The sequence below is a fragment of the Megalobrama amblycephala genome, linkage group LG17 (assembly GCF_018812025.1).
Source record: "Megalobrama amblycephala isolate DHTTF-2021 linkage group LG17, ASM1881202v1, whole genome shotgun sequence".
In the NCBI taxonomy this organism is placed as follows: domain Eukaryota; kingdom Metazoa; phylum Chordata; class Actinopteri; order Cypriniformes; family Xenocyprididae; genus Megalobrama; species Megalobrama amblycephala.
The window spans coordinates 37,713,583-37,731,866 of record NC_063060.1 but is presented as its reverse complement, the minus strand read 5'-3'; the positions used below and the strand labels follow the sequence as shown (position 1 = coordinate 37,731,866).

The 18,284-nt window shown below is 37.7% G+C and overlaps 1 protein-coding gene across 1 annotated transcript in view; it reads left to right on the top strand.

The window, feature by feature from the left end:
• Positions 1-11,685: 11,685 nt before the first annotated feature.
• brinp2 (bone morphogenetic protein/retinoic acid inducible neural-specific 2) overlaps positions 11,686-18,284 on the top strand; it is a 115,392-nt gene continuing 108,793 nt past the window's right edge. Inside the window, exon 1 of the mRNA XM_048163230.1 lies at positions 11,686-12,407. The gene's annotated coding sequence lies outside the window, so the exon portion shown is untranslated. The remainder of the gene's footprint in view (positions 12,408-18,284) is intronic.

Here is an 18,284-nt window from a genome sequence, read left to right as displayed (position 1 = left end):
CTGTGTAATCTTGAGCTTATTCCAGCACTGAAGCAAGGCTTTAGCAAAGTGTGAAGCACTTTTGTGATGAAAGGGCACAGTACTCATTTCAGTTTTGACCTGCTCAATAATTGAACTTTGAGGGCGGTGGGGGGAGAGAGGGGTATACTATCGACACACTTGTGGTCCCATTGCTGTGATATCCTGCTCTCTTTTAGGGTTCTTTCTGCAACACTCCCTAAGCTATTACTGCTTTTGGTTTACACATATCCAAAGACGACTTGATGACTGACTGGGACATAGTGAGCTGTCGAAAGAGAATAATCACATTATTCTGCTGAGATTTTGACTTTGTTACAATCATTATTAGGCTACATTCTAAAATGGCAGATTATCATGATTTGTTATTTCAACATTTTTCTTTTGTCAAACCAGCATTGATAATTAATGTGGTTCAGATAACATATTTTGAGTTTCTGGTGATTAAACCAATTGCAATTGTACTAACTCACATTTTTAATTTCATTGAACTCAAAATTTTAAGGCAACCAGGCATCTTACTTTTTTTAAGTTAAACCAACAATTCTTTTTTTACAGTGTATTATTAATAATAAAAACTGCTGGTTAGTTCACCCCAAAATGAAAATTCAGTCATTAATCACTCACCATCATGTCGTTCCACACCCGTAAGACCTTCGTTCATCAACTTAAGATATTTTTGATAGAATCCAATGGCTCAGTGAGGCCTGCATCGCCAAGATCATTTCCTTTTTCAATGCCTAGAAAGGTACTAAAAACATATTTAAAACAGTTCATGTGACCACAGTGGTTCAACCTTAAAAAAATAAATAGTGACTTTATTGAACAATATCTAGTGATGGGTGATTTCAAAACACTGCTTCATGAAGCTTAGAAGCTTTACGAATCTTTTGTTTCGAATCAGTGGTTCAGAGTGCCAAAATCACGTGATTTCAGTAAACGAGGCTTCGTTACATCATAAGTGTTTCGAAACTTCAATAATTCATGTGACTTTGGCAGTTTGATACGTACTCCGAACCACTGATTCGAAACAAAAGATTCATAAATCTTCTAAGCTTCATGAAGCAGTGTTTTGAAATCACCCATCACTAGATATTGTTGAATATATTTGCTATTTTGTCTGGCAAGAGGCCTCACTGAGCCATCAGATTTTATCAAAAATATCTTAATTTGTGTTCTGAAGATGAACGAAGGTCTTAGGGGTGAGGAACGACATGAAGGTGAGTAATTAATGACAGCATTTTCATTTTTGGGTGAACTAACCCTTTAAAAAGAGAATATCACAGCAATGGCACTCAAATTCATTTACAATAACATATAATATAACATATGCACACATATACATAACTAATTTTAGATGTAATATATATATATATATATATATATATATATATATATATATATATATATATATATGATAATACAATTATTATTATTATTATTATTAATTTTGTGGTAAATTATGCTCTCCCTCTCTCTCTCTCTCTGTTTGCTTAGATTAAATGGATCAGTGATGCTAGATTCCAATTTTAGATGAGAAAATCGAGGTGAGGAATGTTTTGAGGAATCTAACTAGACATGACACAAATTCTTGTCCCTTTACTGGCAATGCTGGGAGGCAAATGTGTACACAGATGACTGGAATGCCTCCATAAGTGGAAGTACAGTCCAATCTTTTTTTTAAAAAAAAGACAAAAAGACAAAAATTGTCTTAATCTCTGAATAGACCATGGTCTGTTGCTGCAACTACATACAGTTTTACGTATAAACATAACACAACATATATAACGGCCTTCAAATGAGCAACAATCTGAGCAAGCCGCTCTAAATTATTCTTAATCTGCTCAAGGAACTAGCAACCAAGACATATTTTCAAAAAGTGACATCTTTTCATATTGCTAGTTACTTGGTAGAGCACACTGAAAAGCACATTTGAACTGTATGTGCTGTGGTTTATGATAGTGGCAGAAAAATACTGAAAAATCATGTTCTGTGCTGATATACTGCTATATCACTAGAGACACTACAGTTCAGGAACATGAAAAACATTTTTTTTTTTTTTTTTTACAAGATCAGAATACCGTGAATTAAGCCTTCAAAAGACAAGAGTCATGTGACATGAGAAATCTATGTTATGCATTGGCAGCGTCTGTGTTCTGAATGTGTCTGCATTCATAGCATTAGCCCTTGTGATAGCCATGGCAACCTCATGCAAGCCAGTTGTCAGATTTAGAAAAGGAAAATCCACACACAATATTTCCACGTTTTCTGTAAGGCTTAACAGCAGACTGTATTTGACATGACAAATTATCACTCAGGGATTTACAACCTTAGGATATCCAGCATATTGTTCTTATGCTTGATAAAATGTCCTTGCATTTTTAAAATGGTGTGAAGCAGGGATTAGACATAAGCTTCTTTTCTAAGAACAAATCATACTCTACATCACAATGTATAACAGCACACTGTGTCCACATTTATGCAGATTCTTATAAAATACCAAATACAAGCTTCTCATAGGTTGTCGAGGCACGTATATGCTATCACACATCCTCAAATTTCTTTAAAAAGTTCACAAAGGAAGACACTGGATGGGTTTTTTAGCCAAGCAATTAGAACTTCATAAACTTGTGCTAGCCATTTCTCAATTACGGCTGCAAAGTGTTTCCCGCTGAGTTTAACAGCTCACAAAATGATCTTCAAACAGTATGACTACACTTTAATGGAGGACAGACAATAGTTCTGAAAAATAGCACTCGATGAAAGATTATGCTCAAGTGCTGCTGGAAAATTAAACCACGTATTTGGTCAGAATAGCAATCTCTAAATAATTCTCGCATATGAAAATCATTACTACATACCCTTAAAGAGATATTTTATGCTCAGTGGCTCTTTTGCTTAAGCTAACAGCCATTAAACTATATGTTCCATGTAATATCTTCATTATAGTACATTTCTGCTAAAAGATGTTCTACTACACCATACTTTGTAAGGCGGGTAATTTATTTACTGGTAGGTGTCTTTCCAGCCATGTGTAAGCAGTAATACAAGCCAGATGTTTGACAAAATGAGAGACTTTCCTCCCCTCATGTACAAGGTGTTACCCCTTAACCAATTAGCTGGAGAAAAACAGAAAGCTCTGCATAAGATTGTGCTGAGACAGCACACACAAGAAACTATGGAGGTGTTGTAAAATTTAAGAGGTGAAGATTTGAAATTGCTGTTCCACAATTGGTAAGTTTTAAGCTGTTTATACTGTGTAACTGATTTAAAGGGCTAGTTCATACAAAAATGAAAATTCTGTCATTAATTACTCACCCTCATGTCGTTCTAAACCCGTAAGTCTTTCATTTATCTTCGGAACACAAATGAAATGAAGATATTTCTAATGAAATCTGAGAGCTTTCTGTCCCTCCATAGACAGCCTATACAACGACCACTTTCAAGGCCCAAAACGGTAGTAAAGAAATCATAAAAGTAATCAAATTTATGAAGCGACGAGAGTGCTTTGTTTGTGCAAAAAACATAATTTACCACTTTATTTACAAAATATTAAAGGGATAGTTCACCCAAAAATGTTGTCATTAATTACTCACCCTCATGTCGTTCCACACCCGTAAGACCTTCGTTCATCTTCGGAACACAAATGAAGATATTTTTGATGAAATCTGAGAACTCTCTGAAAACAAAACAAAAATAACTATTTTATTCAACAATTTCTTCTCTTCCATGTCAGTCTCCTATGCAGTTGACGTGGTAAACACACACTTTACTACCTTTCTGGGCCTTGACAGTGGTAATTAAATTGCTCTCGGATTTCATCAAAAATATCTAATATTTGTGTTCCAAAGGTGAACGAAGGTCTTACGGGTGTGGAACGACATGAGGGTGAGTAATTAATGACAGAATTTTAATTTTTGGGTGAACTAAACTTTTAATCTCAAACTTCATTCACAAGAGTACCACAACGCATATGTGTTGTGTTGATGCGAGAGCGGATGTTATGTGAATGCTCATTGTAGATTAATATTTTGTAAATAAAGTGTTTGATATTCTTCAAATTCAGAATATTTGTTTGACACAAATATTCAATTTCAATATGAGTTTTGACTATTTCAGCACCAACACTTGCACAATTCTTACAGTAATCTACAAGGTCTTGAGTTTTGCAATACATTTGGATGGATGGATGGATGGATGGATGGATGCACTGTAAATTCAAATAGTATTCCTTACTATAAAAACGCTAGTATGTTTACTTGATTTTAACCAAAATGTTGACTTTACTATGTTGTTGACTTTACTATAATGTTGTTGCTGAAATTTTAGAACAGATAGTTCCCATAACTAATGTAATTTGAGTAAAATTACAAAAAATTTTCAAGACATGCCAAGACATCCCTCCACACAGTGCAGAATCACACGGACCGAGGATTCAACGTTATGTTTGCAGAGTGGATCTACTTTGGTGAAATAAAAGTAAAAGCTATTCTTGTTGTCTATTAATGGCTTGTTTACTCAGAAAACCCAAGTTAAGATCAATTAGTTTGATGTTGATTTTCCTAAAAAGTTTTTTTTTTGTTTTTTTTTACTTACCATGATGGTGATTCATGTTCCCTTTGGTTGGGCACTTGGAACTTTGTTAAAGATTTTATAATTCTCTCCATTTTGGTGCAGCCATGCATCAAGAAATCATTGTTTGTGGTTTCAAAGGAAGAGAAGTAATAAAAAGATAATTTTTAAGACATGATCTGGGGCAGTATTCACAAAACATCCTAAGGCTAAAAGTAGCTCCTAACTTGCCGATTTAGGAGAAACTCTTAAAAATAATGGGCGTGTCAATCCTAATTTTAGGAGTCCTAAATTTTTGCTCTAAGAGTATTTCACAAAGCATTTTAGTGCTAAAACTAGCTCCTAAATCTGTGAAACGTTAGGAGTAGTCAAGAGGACAACTAAGTCACTAAGACCAAATCAAAAACAGTCCTAATCCACCCAAAGACACTGTACACCATTGAGGCAATAGCAATAGAGCCTTGGGTGCTGAACCTTTTCTTCATAAATGCAATACATTTTGATTTATAGATTTAAAGGTGCCCTAGATTATGTTTTTAAAAGATGTAATATAAGTCTAAGGTGTCCCCTGAATGTGTCTGTGAAGTTTCAGCTCAAAATACCCCATAGATTTTTTTTAATTAATTTTTTTAACTGCCTATTTTGGGGCATCATTATAAACGTGCCGATTTTATGTTGCGGCCCCTTTAAATCCCGTGCTATCCACCCACAGAGCTTGCACTTGCCTTAAACAGTGCCTTAACAAAGTTTACACAGCTAATATAACCCTCAAAATGGATCTTTACAAAGTGTTCGTCATGCATGCGGCATGCATGCGTCGGATTATGTGAGTATTGTATACTGTTATATTGTTTACTTCTGATTTTGAATGAGTTTGATAGTGCTCCGTGGCTAACGGCTAATGCTACTCTGTTGGAGAGATTTATAAAGGATGAAGTTGTGTCTATGCATTATACAGACTGCAAGTGTTTAAAAATGAAAATAGCGACGGCTCTCTTGTCTCCGTGAATACAGTAACAACCGATGGTAACTTTAACCACATTTAACAGTACATTAGCAACATGCTAACGAAACATTTAGAAAGACAATTTACAAATATCACTAAAAATATCATGATATCATGGATCATGTCAGTTATTATTGCTCCATCTGCCATTTTTCGCTATTGTTCTTGCTTGCTTACCTAGTCTGATGATTTGGTTGTGCACATCCAGACGATAATACTGGCTGCCCTTGTCTAATGCCTTTTATAATGTTGGAAACGTGGGCTGGCATATGCAAATATTGGGGGCGTACACCCCGACTGTTACGTAACAGTCGGTGTTATTTTGAGATTCGCCTGTTCTTCTGAGGTCTTTTAAACAAATGAGATTTATATAAGAAGGAGGAAACAATGGAGTTTGAGACTCACTGTATGTCATTTCCATGTACTGAACTCTTGTTATTTAACTATGCCAAGATAAATTCAATTTTTCATTCGAGGGCTCCTTTAAATCTACGATGAGACGCCAAAAATAAATCTTTAACAAATAAATAAATATTGTCCGATTACCTGTGGCAGTAGTTTTCATGAGTTCATATTTACAAATGATTGAATAGAGTAAAAAAAGTAATAAAAATAAGCGTATTTGGTGAGCTGTCCAAGGGGATTGAGGGCTCCGAGCTTGGTATTTAGCCCAAACCCAAAGTTCTCCCCAAATCCCCAGCCGAGAGTGAGGGACGGGGTGGCAGAGGGATGCAAAAAACTGACGAAGTAACTATAGGCAGGTCGGCTCTCATCTGTGTATATATACCTCCTCTCGAGCTGATTAGAAATAAACTTTGTTTATAAAAAAAAATGTGTTGCTTGAATTCTGCATTCTCTTGAGATGAAGACATCCAAGAGGCAGACAATTAACTGTGTATACTAGTTTAATTAGTGACACTTAGCCTATATTTTAAAACCTTTATTTGAATATGGCAACATTTTTATTAAAAAAAAATATTTTAATAGGGCAACATTTGTATTTTAAAACCTTTATTTTAATATGGCAACATTTTTATTAAAAACATTTATTTTAATAGGGCAACATTTGTATTTTAAAACCTTTATTTTAATATGGAAACATGACACCTCATTCTACAATATTTCTATGATTAAATCACTGACTCCTCCCCCATAAGCCAATCACTGTGTGTATACTCCATAGCAACGATGTCAACTCCGCCCTTACTCTTAGCTTAAGACTTCAGTCTATTCCTAAGTAAAAGTTAGTCTCAGCAGCTTTGTGAATAGGTTTTAAGAGAAAACTCTTAGCTAAGAACTTTTATTGCTATTTAGGAGAACTCTTAGTGGTAAGATAAAATGTTTTGTGAATACGGCCCCAGATTTCTAACTGAATGTTGTTTAGTTAGTTGTTTAATTTTCGTATTCAGTAGTAATGTTTTAAAATGTTTGTGCTAACACTATCTCAACATTCAGCATGCCAACCACAACAATGGTGACAATAAAATTTTATTTAAAGTAACATAAGTACTCTCTACAGTTCTTCTTTTAGTTAGTAGTACTCTAGTGTAAGTGAACTATACTAACAAAGCTTTTGTCAGTACAACATACTATTCTTCTTTCACTTTACTTGAAGAAAATGTGGAAACCGATTGCACATAGTTTTTTAAGTCTACGTAGCATAAAATGGCAGATTAAAGCCATGTTGAGAATAACAGTATTTAAGATGTTTGCAGAACACAATATAACACTGTTAGTTAAATGGAATTTCTCGTGTAATCTTACTATTAAATCTTAAGTAAGATTAGTAAATATTCTAGAGTATGTTAACTAGAATTGACATTAAACTAACTTGATATTTATTACTTCATTTACTTGGGAAGAGTTAGATTTCTTTACTTTTAATAGATTATTAACTTAACTTCAGTTTTCCCTTTAAGGCAATCGGTTTCCAAACTTTTTTTAAGTAAACTGAGTTTGTTCGAATTTACAGCGGATGGATGGATGGATGGATGGATGGATTTTTGGTTAAATGTCCATTTTTTCCCCCTTCCACACACATTTTTAATATTGCCAGTCTGTTCATCCAGTTATGCTGTTCATGCAGAACACTAGAAAATAAATATATGAATAATTTGATATGTCCAAAGTCAGTCACAGAAGATCATGTGACTGCAAGCAGACAGACCTTTCTGGCTTCACAACAAATACAAAGTTCAGGCAATTCTGACATTTTGTACGCTAGCAGAAAAGACGTCATTTTGTAGTCTAATGTTATTTGATTCAAAATTATGATGAAAACATTATTACTAGACTCATACGCTTGTAAACAAACGAGATTTCGAATTAGATTTATTCTCTATGAGTCAAAGCAATGGCCCTGACATATGCTGATCGCATTCATTCAGGTTTTCTGTAAATGCTACAGATCAGTGTTATGACATTAGCGCAATCATATTACTCCATTTTCATCTTTCAAATGTTCAACAAACATCATTTATCTCCTATGAATCTGTGAAGTAACGTTCAGGCAAACAAGTCTTGATGCAAGAGAGACACAAAGAGAGAGAAAAGACATCAGGAGGTCTCGTCCAGACTGACTGTGGATGTCCGCCAGGTTTCTCTCCAGAGATTGTGCCCTCTGAGTGTTTTTTATATGTCAACGTCACAAGACAAATAGCGACAGGGTGTATCTGCCCCCTCACCCCCAAAGATGAATCACCCCTGTTGTCCAGTTTGCCAGTCTCCAAACGCAGTCTGGGCCACGATCTCACTGGCAAACGCTGCCATAGATTGACCTTCTACTCAAGGTAATGATTACCCCCTTGAGCATGCGGCAGCTGGCAAGGTAATGCATTGTTGGCACGTAAAAGTGATGCTGCAAGAAGCAGAAGGAGATCAGGAGACTCGTGTACCCTAGAGTTTGACCATCTGTGGCCTATTGGTCGTCATTAAGGTTTCTAATTTGGGACGACTGGGGAATAAACCAAACCAGGGCTGAAAATGTCATTACCATGACTCCTGGTGAGGTGTCCTCCCATATTTACATATTTATACACCTTAATTGTCTTTGCCTCACTGCCGTGACATTGAAGCGGTGAAAACCAGACCAATGCTATTCCAGGTATTACATCTGATGAAAAGCCAGTGCCATTAATGTGGTAATATAACCCTGTAGGCTGAGACGGACCATTGCGCTTCAAATAGACGGGAGTTAACATTGTAGAATATTATTGCGACTGTTGTTTTGAAGGCCCGGTCACGTTAACGATCTCTTAATTAGAGCTGTGTTCAGACTGTCAGATGGTGGCGTCTGAAAGTGGCACTCGAAGCTAGCTTTTTATATCTTCTATTGACTTATCTTGTGGCGGTTTTAAAAGTAACTTTTTAGATACACATCAAAAATCCTTTCTAACAATTATATCTAGTATCAAAAATGAGATGAACCTCAACTCTTCCAGTGGAATAAATCTAATCTACAAATGTTGATGTTGATTAGCATAGCTAAATATGCTGAAAATGATCTATGGTCAAGAGGAAAATTTAAAGTTGACAGACATCTTACCCCGGGGCCTTAACCCATCTTACTCTATCTTATTCTTAATACACTACCTTAGCTTACCTCAACACTTTTTGTTTTACTTCTTTAGACTGAGAGCTTGTGCAGTTGCACAAGAGTGGCAAGGTTTATAAAGCAAATAGAAATGCAATGCTTCCGGCACAAACAGAGACCTAGCTTATTTTTATCAAGCCCAGGCAGAGAGGAGACAAATGATATGCAGAAAATGCTCCAGTTGGAAGCAGGGAAAAGCTCACTCACTTGGGATGGATAAGAACAGTTGTCAACCTTACATGTAAGCACTGGTCAAAATAAACTGGACTGGTAATTATGTAGTGTACGGTGTGATGCATAAAAGAGCCAAGCACCGACATATCATTTAATGTGACTGCAAAGGGGAAAAACGGTTATAATGACCTTATTTTTCACAAGTGAAATCAGACATATCATTTAAAATATGTCTCAATGTAAATGAATATGTGACACAACGTAAACTTAAAGTGTTAGTTCACCCAAAAACGATCCCATTATTTACTCACCATCAAGCCATCCTAGGTGTATATGACTTTTTTCTTTCAGCCAAACACAATCGGAGTTATATTAAAAATATTCTGGCTCTTTCAAGCTTTATAATGGGAGTGATTGGTACCCTAGATTTTGAAGCCCAAAAAAGCACATCCATCCATCATAAAAGTAATCCATACGGCTCCAGGGGGTTAATAAAGGCCTTCTGAAGCAAAGCGATGAGTTTTTGTAAGAAAAATATCCATATTCATAACTTTATCAACTATAATCACAGTAACGGCCATATGCAAGTCGAGTTCTGGCAAAAGAATGACCTCTGACCCGACGCATGACATAGGATGTAGTAGTAGCGTAAGCTTAGGTGAGAGTAGACGCCTCTCGCAGATCAAACAAATAGAGCTGGACAACAAACTCAAGCTCCTCCGACATTTCTCTTTTAAAATTCTCATTTTAGACTTCTAATTTGTGACCGGTGTTTTGTTTTGCTCTATCATCTGCGCTTCCATGTTCGTCATTGCGTAATGCGTCAGGTCAGAGGTCACTCTCATGTATGGCCATCACCGGAAGCCAGTTATTTTAGTTTATAAATATGGATATTTTTCTTACAAAAATGCATTGTTTCACACCAGAAAGGCATTTATTAACCCCCTGGAGTCGTATGGATTAGTCGTATGGATGTGCTTTTGGGGGGTACCATTCACTCTCATTAAAGCTTGAAAGAGCCAGAATATTTTTTAATATAACTCTGATTGTGTTTGGCAAAAAGAAGAAAGTCATATAGGATGGCTTGAGGGTGAGTAAATTATGGGATCATTTTCATTTTTGGGTGAGTAACCCTTTACTTCTTATCATTGTGACTTTATATCTCCTTATATGACCTTATATTTCACAGTCTCACAATGACTTTCTTTCTTTCTCTGGGGCAGAAATAGGCTTCCATTGAAATGCATAGCATTTGTTCTTTGCCAGAAAAGAAAGAAAAAAAAACTCCCTTGCACTCTGTGTCCCATCAAACTTAGTTTCTCCCTCACTTCATGTCCATTAAACACCACAAATCTATTATTTTTAGAGAACAATATTTATTTCTATATCTCCCAAGATTTACATCTAGTTTTGGAAAAACCCCTCAGCAGTTACTGTGCAAGATAAATGACTGTTTCCCATTGCAAATTTGAGGATCTTTTATGAAATGCAGTAATATGTCAGAGATGGTATTATTATTGGGAGATATGAGGATCTGTGGTTCTACCATTGGAGAAAGTGTAACGGATAACTTTGATAGCCAATCACATTACAGCCTTGATGTCATTTTATTTCGTTCAGAGTTGTGCAACAGTCAATCACTGTTTACGGATCCCATAGAAATGAATGAGAAGTGCTGTAAACAGAATCATACCTGTCACACAACTGACACGATAAGCTACTTCCTCACATAAATGGTTTATTCAGTGTAGTGAAGCCTCTCCTCCACTGACATCAATTAAAAAAACAGCCTCTTGTCTCCTTCCCTGCGTACCACAGCATTTTTGGCTAAGGTTGCAGGCTTGCATTCAAGAGGCTTTGAATATGTCCTCCCATTATTTTAAATTGCACTGACTTCAAACTGTCTCCACGCCAATGCGAGATGTACGAGTTTTAGCATTTCCTTCAATATTCCCAAGATATCTGGCACTAACAGGGCGCTAGGCTGACAAGAAATGACTTTTGGCTTTATTGTATGAAGAACAAGATACATCTCCCTTAAGAAACCGGAGACTTTGTCAGAATGAATTCAGTTTGCCAGGAGTCACAACAAATTTGTAGCAGACAAATTTGGCTAAAGCATCGGGAGAAAAGCATTTTCGCTTTCATTAGCCACCCTGTCCCTCCAGGGCTCACAGAGCCCGGTCTATCCTCCCTCCCCCCAAACACCCTCTCTCTTTCGCTCTCTCTCTTCTTCCTCGTCACATCGCTGCCTGCTGCCAGCTCGGCCAATCAGAACAAAGTGGGCGGAGCCTATGGTCTCTGTTGGACAGAGCTTGTTGAAAAGAAAGAGATGCTTTCCTGAAAGACTTGGAGTAGCTCTCCTCTGCGCGAAGCTCACCGTTTTGGGGCTTGGCAGTGAGTGATGACTACAGCACGGGCAACTCAAGTCTAGCTTTAGCATTCTGGCACACACACTGAAAAGCACAGAAAGAGAGAGAGAGACAGTGGATGTCAAAAATCAACCGTGGCAAGTGCAGTTTTTCGACTTGGAAGAAGCAGGATAATGCTAATGAGTTAAAAGAAGAGATCAGCTTCATATGGATTTATCTGTCTGATTGTAATCTGATGTGATCCTACTTGTTTTGGAAGATCACACATTGTACAACAGGATCTGAATTGCACCTATCCTGCTTGAAAAAAAAAATCGATTTGCTGGGACTTTGCATTCGGAAAGAACTGATGTTAAAGTTTGTGCATCTTGTTTTTAATCTTTAATCAAGAAAAAGGAAAGAAAAACAACTAATGGCTATCAAACATTTTAATTGTACTCATAAAGAGTGCACTTAGGTAGCTCAGTCACTTCGGAGCGCCAATACAATACCTGGATTACCCTTTTGACTGCCTAGTGAACCCGTGTGAAATCACCGCGGAGGAGGTACGGCGGGGGGCCGAGCGGGTGGGAGCTGCATTCCTCCACTGGAATCCAAAATCCTGACTGCCGCTACAAGCCGATCGGATACAAACGCTGTAGGGACAGGAGTGGAACCACCCTTCACGGTCTGGGTGAGTACTCTGTCACAGTTCACTGGACACTCAATCTATATTGGTTTAAACCACTGAGCTCATCTTGTAGTGTTGGAATCATCTGCTGACTTAAATGTTACAGCATTTGTGGGGTCTTATATCTGTTGGGTATCTGTGCACATCCTATTATGGATAGCTGCAGTGTCCGTCACCTACGTCAAATTAACGTAAGCTGCAGGAAACTTCATTTTGGATCCCAAAAAAGGATATGGTTGGTTGTTCTAATTGAAAATGTAAACAGTGGTTCTATTTGATTGTGACTGACTTCATTTGGTTTTAATTACATATTTATTAATTCAGAGTATTTCGGAACACTGTGTCTAACTGTATAAGTGATAATGAGTTTATGCAACATTGGCGTGGCAGCCTTCTACAGGGCATTTGCCTTCATCTCATTAAACTGGATTTGATTTCATCCCACAATGCTTTCTCAAACTAAATCTAGAGCTCACCCCAAGAGTTTCCAGCTCTTTGCACAGCGACAATAACCCAGAGGGGCGCTCTCAAAACATGCAAGAAGTCCTTAACTCCCTTTCCAAACTTTCTCCTCACTTCGAAGCTTTTGAACATAATACAGAAAAAACACGAACAGCAGTGGAGAGCTAAAACAAAACCGCCCCACAGCTACAGTGACTCACGGGATGGCTTCTTCGCAGTTTGGCTTGGATGTCTGCCTGGACACCGCAAGGAACCCGGAAAAGGAGCGAATTCCTTGATTTCTTAGGCATGTGGGTCCTGTCTTTTGCACTAGTCTGAGGGGTAAAAGACGGACTGCGTTGTCTTACATATGTACATAAATCCTCTTTTCTCACTCTGACAGTGGCAGACCAAATGCACGCTGACATTTCCAATTTTGTACAAGAATATTTAATGCCCCTTTCTGTCAAAATACAAAGCAGCTTGCTTTTTAATCTGGTGCAGAAATATTTAAGCTGTCCGTGGACTCACTCTTTCTCTCTCTTCCACTCTCCCTCGCTTTCTCACTGTCTTAACAGTTGGTTTCAATACAAATCATTATGGAAAAGCCGATTCCTGGTGTGGTTTTGCCATGTCTATACAACAAACCCACCAGGCCATCTTTCTGTGGGAAGAATAGCATTTTAATCCACATTATTTAGCAGTGCCAGCAATCGTGAATTTGTATTGTGGGCTTACACCTACCCGATAGTCAGCCATTGACTCTTTCGTCACAACAAGCAATCAGACAACAATGGGCCACCTCCATTCAAGAGAAAATAAACTCTTTGGAGACCAGCATATAGGCTGACAGCACTTATGCAACACTTTTGATTCTTAACTTTGCCTACAGAGGGAGCAGTTCTCTTAGCATGCACCCTACTACCTCACACCAACAGAATCAGATTCAGAACGGCCAAAAACCACTGCAAAAGGAAGAGATGACCACTCGATTATCAGTTTACAATATTGATTTGATATTTGAGAGGTCTATCCATTCAATTTGACATCCAAACATGATCGATTTCCACTGATAATGTCAAGGGAGGTTTCATCTATGTAAGGTGAGCAGAAGATGCTGAATGTTTCTGCATCTGCGACGTGCAGGCCAAAGTTATTGGGATGCAAGTCCATGACGTTTCCCCAGTGAACATCCTCTCCTGCTTAACAAGAAGCCCTCTGAGGTTTTTGAAGTTTTAAAATGGAAGAAGAACACAAAACTCCATTTCCAGTCCCGGAGGGGACGCTGATATGTGTGTGTGTGTGTGTGTATGTGGGCTGTCATTTGCTCTGTGAAGTTATAAAAGAAATATCGATCTGCCCAAGCAATATTCACCGTCTCAGAGGATAAACTCATGTAAAGTAGATTCAAAATATACTGTGTATACGTTCACTGAAATGGAAATATAAAAAGTAGTCTGAGGCTATCTCACTAAGAAAAGACACTTCACAAAGTGCGAGCTGGATAGAAAGGTACATTGTATATATAAAGTACATTTTATTATATAAGGTTTTCGGCAGACTGAAATGAAATCTCACAGTTTATCTGTGAAGCCACTTGATATTTTTCAGTATGTGGCAGCTTTATAATACACACCCTGTGCTTTTATCAAATACAATTTTTGTGCAAGCAACTCATTTTATCCAACTGCTATACTACAGAAAGCTAAAGGTTGACTACACACACACACACACACACACAGTGATGGGCAAAATAGAAAACACTGAAGATTTCTGTGAGCTGTATTGCAATTAGAAGATAATCATTTGGGAAATATTCTGGCTTTAAAAAATGTAAAATTGTGCATAATGAAAATGAGTTCCGATGTTTGGTTATATTGTGTATCTCTTCTGTTGCCATGAACTCCGAAAGCGTAATTTGCTTGGCTCATTAGCATGCATAATTACATGCAAAATTCTAAATAACCAAGAAACACCCTAATAACGTCTACAGCCTGAACTCCTTTGAACTTGCTTGCGTGTGTCATGTAGAAATTGTGAATGTCAATCGAAGTTCAGAGTGCAGAACTGTGGGGTGGATGATATCGAGCTCATTTTCATGCAAAACTCAAGTGAATAAATTGTAATGGGAAAAAAAACTCATGATATAAAAATGATAATATCTATCATACAGCCTTAAAGCAAGATGAGAGGATATGAGAAAACCATAAAAATGCATAAATAATTAAATATAAAATTATAATATTCCTCAAAAAGATGAAGCAGACAGACATATATGTACATGAAGTGTTTTCTATACTTTTTATACTGTGTTCACCATAGCTAAAAGTCTGCTTCAGGCCTTTAGTATAGTCTCATTAGTGTTCAGGATGAGTAAATTGGTCTTTCATGTTAGTTATCATATGGTATATTAAGTTACTCATTAGATAAGCTTCAGTAGTTTTCAAATTTAATTTCAAAGGGGATCCCAGGTCCTCTCCTTTAATGGAAGGGACATTTAATTTAAATGAATTGGGTAATTCCCCTGCCCAGACCAAACTAAGGCACTATGATAAAATAGCATATATTTATAGATAAGAAGCTGGGCTGCTTTCATAATATGGATTCTGATTCACCTCATTTACATGAATAACTCACAGCTGTGTGCAGTGCACTAAAAAATAGGACTTTATCATTTAAATCATCATAACAGGCTTGCATTACCAAACACGTGATCATTGCAGTGCTAAGATTTCTTCCTGTTTGGATCTGTAGCGATTTCACTACCTATTAAGACATCCACAGCATATCCGGTTATGTGGTATGCACAGCCACATTCCCAAGTTAATGGTGAATTTCACCATGACATGAGGCATCAAAATGGGAATACTCCCTGCCAGCTGGTCAAGGGGCCAAGGGGAAAATGATTTATTTGACAAAGATTTAAAGATCAAAGGCAATGACTAACCAGGAAGCACCAATCTCCTACTGCAGATGATCACAGAAGGAGTCTCCACCAATCAGCCCTAGCAGCAGGACCACTTCTCTAAGTTTTAATTGGTTGCTGTGTACCGGCCGGCCTTCACAGGCGTCAAGCTGGACGACATTACATGTGGTGGCAGGGTCAGTTATCGCAGTGCCTTTGCTATTCTCCCTGAATTTTGTTGAATGTTTGTTGTCTGGCTACTAGTTTCTCTGTAGCTGGCTAAAGGTGCTATTTGAGCAACGTAAACACAAATTAATATTAAAATTTAAAGAAATATCCGATCATAACTTGGTTGCTATTTACATCTTATATCGTCATATCTTCTTGCATTACCAAGGCAAAGACTGACGCATCTGTATTGCATTCCAAAGAGCTCCGTTATCAGCCCCACAGTGGAAAATGAAATCATATCCATACTGGTTGGCCCAGATTGGCACAGAATGAAACGGTTAAGCAAAGAGAACGGTTTGGCCCGAGGGTGGAAAAGCGTCTTTAATTGCTGTATTGTGTCTGGTATTTGATACAGTACAATTATACTGCATAATTTGCTTTCTTAAAACTAAATGCATGAATATAAAATATGAAGGGTACTGCTATAGGAAAACCAAGGAGGTTGTATATTTAATGCCTGGTTCAGACTTCATGATATTTTTTGTCTGTTACTAGTCACTGTGTCAGATTGTGTGATTTTGACTCTTAAATTGTTGTCGTGTCACGGACAAGACACATGTTAGACTACATGTTGCTTCGTGACCAATCATCGCTTTCTGACAAAGCATGATGTCATCGAAAAGGCGGAACTAACGACTGACTTCCGGAATCAAGAATGTAAATAAACAATGGTTGTAGGCTACTAGCCCAATGTTAATTTCAGTACTCACTGTGTTGCTGAAGTGCCTTCGCTATTGTTCACCAGCATTCATCTTTTTTCACTCTGTCACGGTAGTCCCTCAAAGAAACATTATAAAGGCAGGAGTATTGTTGTCATAGCTCCACAAACCTCTCCTTCATTGCACAATTCCCCCTAGCAGCGGCAATACCATCGTCTATCTCTTCGTTTCGCCACGTTTGAAAGCTGGGTACAGAAGAGCTTCTGTGCTCATATTGGTCAACGTCAAAGAAAAAAAAATTTAAACATGCTAGTCTGTCTCTCAGGATGCCGCGAAGCATTGCAGACGCGGCGTTGGTTGTCATCAAAGTCCCTTTAAGACAAGTCATTTCACTCGACGGCCATCTTTGAAATGCCTCTCGGGCATGCAAGTGCAGCTTCTTTCTCTTTGAATGGGGAATTCTCCAAAGCTGTTCACCAAGCTTTTGATTAAATTTCATATCTGAAATCACCAATGAAATCTGACAACAACTGTCTCATAAATTTTGTTTCTAAACACTCAAATCATGACAGAAGACTGAATTTTTCAGGCTGGATCAAGCTAATGTGCATGCACAGTCCTAAGTGCACATCTCTATAGAAAACACGCGTCTGACTGTTTCTATAGGAACCGGAGCTTCTAATGGCAGCTGACGCGATGACTTTACCAATTGGCGATTGGCTCTTATTTAGAAGGCGGGACTTATTCCACCATATTGCACGTTGCACTTTCTCCCATTCATAATAATAAGAGTGCAACTTTCTATATATAAAGTCTTTGTTGTCATCCACTATGACACACTATACGAGATAAAACGATTAATTCAATATTGTTGGTGTTACAGGGCTTGAATTTTGGCATGGGATTGCACGTATTGCGCTTAATTTTACTGATTCCCCCAGATTTGTGCGCACATAAAGCCGTTTCAGTACTAAATTAAGGTTTTTTTTCACTGCTTATTGCACTTAAACAGTCAAATACACACAAAATAATGTCAAAATGGCAGTCTTGACGAGTATTCATGTAAACACAGTCAGTTATGTTTTAAGTGAACGTAAACACTTGAGAAAGAAAACATGTGTAACAGTATAATGGATCAGTGCGTCAGGTCTTAAAGTGATAGCAGCCTAATATACCTGCTGCCAAATATGAAATAATATTTAAAATATCTATATGGTTTTCCCCCATGGTACTGATGTCAAAATTGTGGCCAGTGAAAATGCTGAGTGGCTAGTAATTTTGGAAAGCCACTAGCTACAGTAGCTGGTGAGCAAAAAAAAATTTTATGTTAAGCCCTGTGGCCAATCATAGTTTAGAATTATTGGGTGGCACCTGGACACGCACCTGCCTTACCAACAGATATGACCGATTCATTTGAAGGTACAACATCAGCAGCACTGCAACCTCACAACCATTCATTACTGCTGAGCATGGAAGCCAGAGAACCTGTCTGGCTTAACTCTTCAAGTGGAAGACAGAGCAGAAGAGACAGAAGAACCATTGAATTACACACCACAAGCCTGTCATTGTCTATACCCCAATCCCCTGGTCTCTAGGAGGCAAGATGGATGGTTACGGTTATGGCCAACTCTCCTGGCATTTCAT